Below are 7,613 nucleotides of genomic sequence, written 5' to 3' on the forward strand. Positions count from 1 at the left end.
GTTTTTCATGTTTTTTTTTTTTTTTTAAAGGTAGTTTTTCTACCTGGGTATGGAGGGTCATTGGGTTCGGCCTTATTTAGGTCGACATGTATTGGGTTGCCAACTGAAGATCAACAGGCCTTAGGTCGAAACATGAAATAGGTCGACATGGCTAAAGTCCACAGGGTCGGAAGGTCGACACAAACATTAGGTCAACAGTCAAAAGGTCAACATGAGTTTTCCCATTTTTTTTCACGGGTGTCGACACAGTCAACATGGACATGGACATGAGCGTCTCACACTGTAACACACTGGCAGTGTAAGAGCTTGCATGTTGCATATTGACCCATTTTAGGTGTCGACCTAAGGCCTGTTGACACCTAAAATAGGTCGACCTTAATAGGGTTGACCTAATGTGGTACCCTTCAGTGGCAAACGCAGGATTTTCAGAAGGGGGTTTCCAGAGGGGCGGAGCAAAGCACGTAGATGGACACTTAGGTGACCCAGTATATGCCGAGTCATTATTATAGATAGACCAAATGTATATAAATTATAATATATATATATATATACATATATATATATATATACATACATACTGTATATATACATACAGGGGCGTCAACAGCAGTGTAGAACCCTAGGCATAGCAATGTACTGGGGCACCTACCGATCCTCCAGCGGTAGGGGTGGGATAAGCATTGATGTCCCGCGGGTGGTAGGGGGTATTATATCAACCGCTCAGCATGTAGGGCCTGGATCAGTAATTTCCACTAATTACCCCTTTACTGCACAGATGGTGGGAGATGGAGTGGGTGAAGGGGGCATTGGGCTGAATGAAGGGGCCCTGATACATAACTTCCAGGGTGGTAGAGGATGTTTAATATGCAGAGGAGGGGTGTATAGTGGAGTGGGCTTATTATTCATAATTTTCTGATGGGAGGACAGCTTGATTGACTGCAGATATCTCCAGTTCCCAGTAATAGATTTCTTAGATTTTAATGGAATTAAAAACTAGAGAATCCCTCCTACCAAATTATATTGGGGACTAGGGGATCAGAGTTCAGGAGGCAGAGCAATCTGCCAACGAGTATATAAAACTACATACCAGGTGTGTGGAGCTGGAGCAGTAACCAGCTGCTGGAAGGCTGATATCTCTGGTTGTGGGAAGAGTAAGGACAAGCTACTAGTGTCCATCAAAGGGGGAGAGACCCAGCTTTTGGAATATACCCTCAGAAAAACTCTAAGTTAGACAGAACCTGAAATATCTGACTGGGAAGAGCAATTAATAGGCTTGGATGGGGACCACTGCTTTGAAGTCAGATATCTTCGGTTCCCAAGGGCCGATTTTTAAAATTCTTATACCCATGGAAAGAGGGGATCCTCAGCTTTCAGCCTTGGGCCCTTACACTCCTGAAGGGGTTTCTGGGTACTCAGAAACCCCCCCTGCGTGCGCTACTGCCCTTATACAGTGTCCATGTTGACTTATGTCGCCATAGATACATCTTTTAAAAACCCATGTCGATCTTTTCCATGTCGACTTATTGCTTGTGTCAACCTTTAGACCTTGTCAACCTAAAGCATGTCAACCTTTTTAATGTGTCATCCTTTTGACTGTCAACCAATAGTGGTCGACCTATTGACTGTTGATCTAATTACTGTCGGTATGCAGTCATTAGATCTACAGTGTCTAGGTCAACAGCCATAAAGTCGACCACTATTGGTCAACAGTCAAAAGTCGACAGGGTCAAAAGGTCGACAGTCAAAAGGTCAACATGGTCAAAAGGTTGAACCAAAAGGTCGACATGGTCAAAAGCTCGACATCAGTTTAAAAAAAAAATTGAGCCGACATGTGTCGACAGGCGGTATTTCATACCTTACCATCCACTATGGCGTGGTGGAAGAATATAATAGTGTGCCCAGCACAGCGTGCCCGAAGCATGGCGAGCGCAGCAAGCCATGTAAGGGGACGCGGTACACGTAGACATGTCAACCTTTTGACCATGTTGACCTTATGACTGTCGACCTTTTGACCCTGTCGTCCTTTTGACTGTCAACCTTTTGACCCTGTGGCTGTCGCCATTTTGATTGTCGATCCTTTGACCCTGTCAACCTTATCACTGTCCACCTTTTGACCCTGCCCACCTTTTGACTGTTGACCAATAGTGGTCGACCATATGACTGTAGACCTAGACATTGTAGATCTAAGATACCATAACCGTACTGTGACCCTATGACCCATACCCAATGATACATTCAAGAAAAATGAATTGGTTGTGACTGTGCTTATTATTAGCCACATTTATAACATGGTGCCATATACATAATAATATAATAATATTTAATAGCAAAGGACAATTATAAACTCAACAAGGACCTGACACAAAAAGTGGAATATTCACCAAATAATTTAATGTCCCACTAGTGCATTGTAAGTTTGGTTAGTGGGCCTGATTCAGCAAGGCTCGCTAAGCAGCGGTCATTCGCTGCATAGCGAGCCCTGAGGCACCGCCCGGCCGAATGTCTGCCCCCCACGCGCGCAATCCCGAATCCCCTCGGTACCATGCGAGGGGCGCATGCGGCCGAAGGGGAGAGAAAGGGAAGAGAAATCATTTGATGAACGATTTCTCCTGCCTTCGTAAATAAAAGTTTGTCTGAATTTTATTTCCTCCGCAAACCACCGAAGACAGGGCGGGGGGCGACTTCCTGTGATGTCAGCCGCCCATCTCCTGGCAGACATCAGCCCGCCTGCCTTCCCATGGTCCAGCCCCGTTTCTGCCACCGTCAGCACCCTGGCCTGCCCTCGACCTTTTAACCCTGTCAACCTTAGGCATGTTGACCTTTTGTCTGTGTCGACCTAAGGCCTGTTGACCTTCAGTGGCCGAGCCATTGTATGTTTACCTTAATGGTGTTGACCAAGTGACCCTTCCACATAGATAAAGCTGCAGTGCCCCCTGCAGCCTCACCATGATTGTCTCCTGAACACCCATGAGAGTGCATGAGGCCAACAGAAGCTACCATGCAAACCTGGCATAACCAAGCATGTAACCCCCATGGCAATGAGCATGTAACCCCCATGGCAATGAGCATGTAACCCCCATGGAAATGATCATGTAACCCCCATGGCAATGAGCATGTAACCCCTGTGCAACAAGCATGTAACACCACTGGCAACGAGCATGTAACCCCTGGCAATGAGCATGTAACCCCGGTCAACGAGCAAGTAATACCTGGAAATGAACAAGAAACCCCTGGCAAAAAGCATGTAATGTCTGTCAATGAGCATGGTAACCCCAGGGCAACCTGCATGTAACCCCTGGGCAATGAGCAAGAAACCTCTGGCAAGCAGGATGAACAATGAGCATGTAGGGCAGTTAGTCCTGCTAGGGGCATTATGTTTAACCAGCTCTACAGCTGGCGCGCGTGTGTAAGCAGCACTGCACGGGGCATTATGTGTGTAAGTGACATTCATGGGGGTATTATGCATGTAAGCGGCACTAAAATGCCATGGGGGGATGCAAAATTTATAACTACGACACTGTGTATATAGAAGAAGTGCTGAGAACACTGGCAGGGAGAAGATGCAGAAAGCTGCATCTTTTCCCATGAAACCCCTGGTAGTGAATAATTAGAAGCCTTACTGTGGGGCATTTTTGTGTGTGGGACAAATAGTGTCAGCAGCCTAATAACTCTGTGTGGCATATTATGTAAAAGGCATTTTGGTTGTGATATAATATGTAATTGGCATTACGGTGTGTGGCATAATGTGTAATGTGTGACATAATGTGTATAAAGCATTACGGTGTGGGTGTGTGGCATAATCTATAATGGGCATTACGGTGTGTGGCATAGAGTGTAATAAGCATTGCAGTGTGTGGCATAATGTGTAAAGGGCACTACAGTGTGTGCCATAATGTGGTCACAATCCCTATTGTCCTGTAGCCACTCCCCTAATTTCATTTGAACACACCCCCTCATGACACGTGACCATTCCCCTTTTTGGTGCGCACCTGTAAGTACCACTAAGAATACATTTCTACTTGCACCACTGCCGGTATGTTAACATTCATAAAACACACATGACAAGTCTCACTAAAAATGTCTAACACTGAAGTACATTACAATGTTGCCCCCAACTGGTCTATAAGTTTTGTGCAGCAACATAACAGCATACACTTGCAGTGTAAGCACAAACGTTTCTGAAAGCATGTCAGAAAGTGTCTTTATCAAACAGATCCAGTACGGGTGGCTGTCCTTAATCTCCAGGAACAGAAGCTCAATAGTATATTCCTGCCTAAATACCAGGGAGACTATGCAGATATATGCAAATATAGACAAGTTTGCCTGTAAGTAATTGTCAACATATGTACAATTTCATTTTTCTTGCGACCGTTCGATCGACCGAATACACGTTCGGCCATCCAAAACATACGACCGTTCTGCGCGTACACATATGTACAATTTTACTTGCGACGTCTGATGTACTCCTGTCCAAACAATCGCAAGAAGAAGTATATGAGAGACCCTGTAACCCTTTGCCTGCTGTTTTAACTAATGTGTGTTTAATGCCTCACTGCCCAACACTTTAGAGGCATCACTTTAAGACATTAATCAATGTTGAAGTTTTAATAGTGTGTTATGGTGCCCTGCAAAGAGCTTCCAGTTAAAACAGCAGGCAAAGGGTTACAGGGTCTCTCATAATGCAGCATACCACCGTGCTTTGTCAAACTGTCAAGCATATCGATCGAACATGCGTACACACTTCACTTTTGTTCCGATATGGAGCCGTCCTGTCGGATGAAATATTAAGCAGCAAAGAACCTTCGACCGACCGACCGTGGACGGCCAAGAGCGTTTTTGTCCGTTTATCGATCGCACAGCAGCAATTGGGACAGCGTACACACCTATACAATCGAACGACCGTTTGCCCCCAGATTGGAAGAATGGCCAGTTTTTTTAAAGCGGCAATCATTTACACTGCAAAACCAGTTTGATTTTGCTGTGTAAATGATTGCCGCTTTAAAAAATCTGGAGATTTCTCACCAAATCTCTAACTTTCTGAATCTCTCATCCTATTACATTTCACCCCAGGACTGAATTGAGATGGGAGAACTTAAGTGAACCTGTTTTATGAAAGGCATATCGACATACCTCCCAACATGACCCTCTCCAGGAGAGACACAATGTTCTATTCCTGGACTTCCCTCTTACTGTATGATTGCCCAGTGGCGTAACTATAAATTTTGCTCCCCCCTGCTAAAAAATTTGTGGCGCCCCCCCCCCCCCCTCCCACACACACAAAAAATATATATATATATATTTTGCCAGGATGCATGTACTCACTAAGAGAGTGGAGAGAGACAAAAGGACAACAGAAAGAGAAAAGACATGGGAGAGTGGGACAGCAGAAAGAGCGGAGAGAGAGAGAGAGAGAGAGAGAGAGAGGACAGCAGAGAGAGGACAGTGGAGAGAGAGATAAGGACAGCAGAGAGAGAGAGAGATAAGGACAGCAGAGAGAGAGAGAGATAAGGACAGCAGAGAGAGAGAGATAAGGACACCAGAGAGAGAGAGAGAGATAAGGACAGCAGAGAGAGGGATAAGGACAGCAGAGAGAGAGAGATAAGGACAGCAGAGAGAGATAAAGATAAGGACAGCAGAGAGAGATAAGGACAGCAGAGAGAGATAAAGACAGCAGAGATAGAGATAAGGACAGCAATCATTTAGACAATCAGTGTACCATAGAGGCAGCGGCCATTGTCCCGTGGAGGCTGCAGTGGGAAGCAGGGCATCACATTAGGGAGTGCAGGGCAGCAGTGACGGTGGGTCATGTGGACGGTGGAGGCATCAGCGGTGGGTTACACAGAGGCTGCAGCGGCAGGTCCAGAGAAGGCTATGGCTGCAGAGCCCGTGGCAGGACTCAGGAGCACTGGGCAGTAGAGCGTCATAACACTGCGGGCGGCCTGTGTTTCATTTCTCACACCGGGGCAGTCACCAGAGCGTGACATCAAGCCCCGGCAGACTGGAGGGGGAGGGTCCGCACAGGGCTGCTCTGTACCTTACTCAGTACAGTCACCGGGCACTGGCAGATAAGTGGTAATTGCCGGGGGAAGGGGGGGTTGTTGGGCGTCGGGCCGTCAGCGCAGTGTGCACCGGGGATCATAGGTGCCGATTTATGTTTTTGCTGGTGGGTGCTCAAGCCAAAAATATAGGGGAGTGGCTTCACGGGGAAGGGGCGTGGCCACAAAATAATACCAATTTACAAAGTTGTCTCCAATATTCATTACGGCAGCAGAGTTACCCCCATATTACTGTTTCCCCCGGACCACCTATCCACATATGCCTCGGCCTCCAAATGTGCCTGTTCCCCCATATATATACTGGACCCCACCTCAACCAGCACCAGGGCACATGCAGCACCCAACACCAGGGCGCACACCTCAACCAGCACCAGGGTGCACCTCGCACTAGGGCTCACACCTCACCCACCAGCACCAGGACACAAAGGGCACCCATGACTGAGGGAATCTGTGTAAATGTAAGTTACATTGTTAGTTAATTGTTAGTTACATTGTACACTGAGGCTGGGGATCATTAGAAACTAGAGATTACTAGAGATTACTACAAGTACAAGTCTCCTACCTAGGACACAGACTCCGTGGTTCAACAGGACATGGTCAGGGGGATCTGTGAACTCCGACTCTCCCTGCATGCTGTCCCCTCCTCTGAACAGCCGCATTTTCTTATAGAGGCACAGTGCGCGGGGACCGGGAGGTACTGTGACATCTGGCAGACAGCGGCGGCTCTGGCTGGAATGGTCAACCCCCCCTGATGGCGACCCTGCTGTCCCGGAGCCGCCAGATGGGGAGGCTGGGGAGCAGGCGAGCAGACCTTCCGGCGCCCTCCCTACGCCCCTGCTCCTGTGCCCCCTTCTCCTTCAGCAAGTGGCTGTGGGTCCCGACTGCATCTTCTCCTGCCTCCTCCTGTACTCTGCCGGCTCGGGATGTGACGTGCTGGCATCACACCGCGCTCTCCCCCACCCTGCGCTGTACTGACTCAGGAGGAGTACAGCGCAGGGCGGGGGAGAGCATGGTGTGACGCCAGCACGTCACATCGTGAGCCGGCCAGAGCATTGATATGGGTGGGCTGAGCCAGCCAGCAGTTGACTCGACGGGCGGTGGGACTGGACCGGAATCGGCGCCTATGCCGGGGATGCGGGGTGGGTAGCGCCGCAGCGGCAGTATAAAGTGCTGGATGCCGGCGCCCACACAGACAGCGCTGCCACTCGCTCCCCCAAGCGGTGGCGGTGGCTGCCTTAGTGTAGTTACGCCCCTGTGATTGCCATCAGTGGCGTAACTCCCGGAGGCAATGGAGACATTTGCCGCCGGGCGTTAGCCATCAGGGGGGGCACAGAGAGCACTAACCCCGGCCACCGCAGCAAGAAACCCCGGACCCCCCCTTGCGCCACGCGACTACTGCAGCTGCCACTCAGATCAGATGCTGTGTCTGATCCGCGCCGCGCCGCTGCCCTCCCTCTCCTATTGCAGTAGCGCACACTCTGACAGCTCACGTCAGGTGCCTGCTGCAGAGCTAGTCTGGACAGCTGAGCGACGACTCAGCTGTCCAATGATGTGTGA

Source organism: Crinia signifera, chromosome 4, assembly GCF_055691185.1.
Source record: "Crinia signifera chromosome 4, ASM5569118v1, whole genome shotgun sequence".
Classification (NCBI taxonomy): Eukaryota; Metazoa; Chordata; class Amphibia; order Anura; family Myobatrachidae; genus Crinia; species Crinia signifera.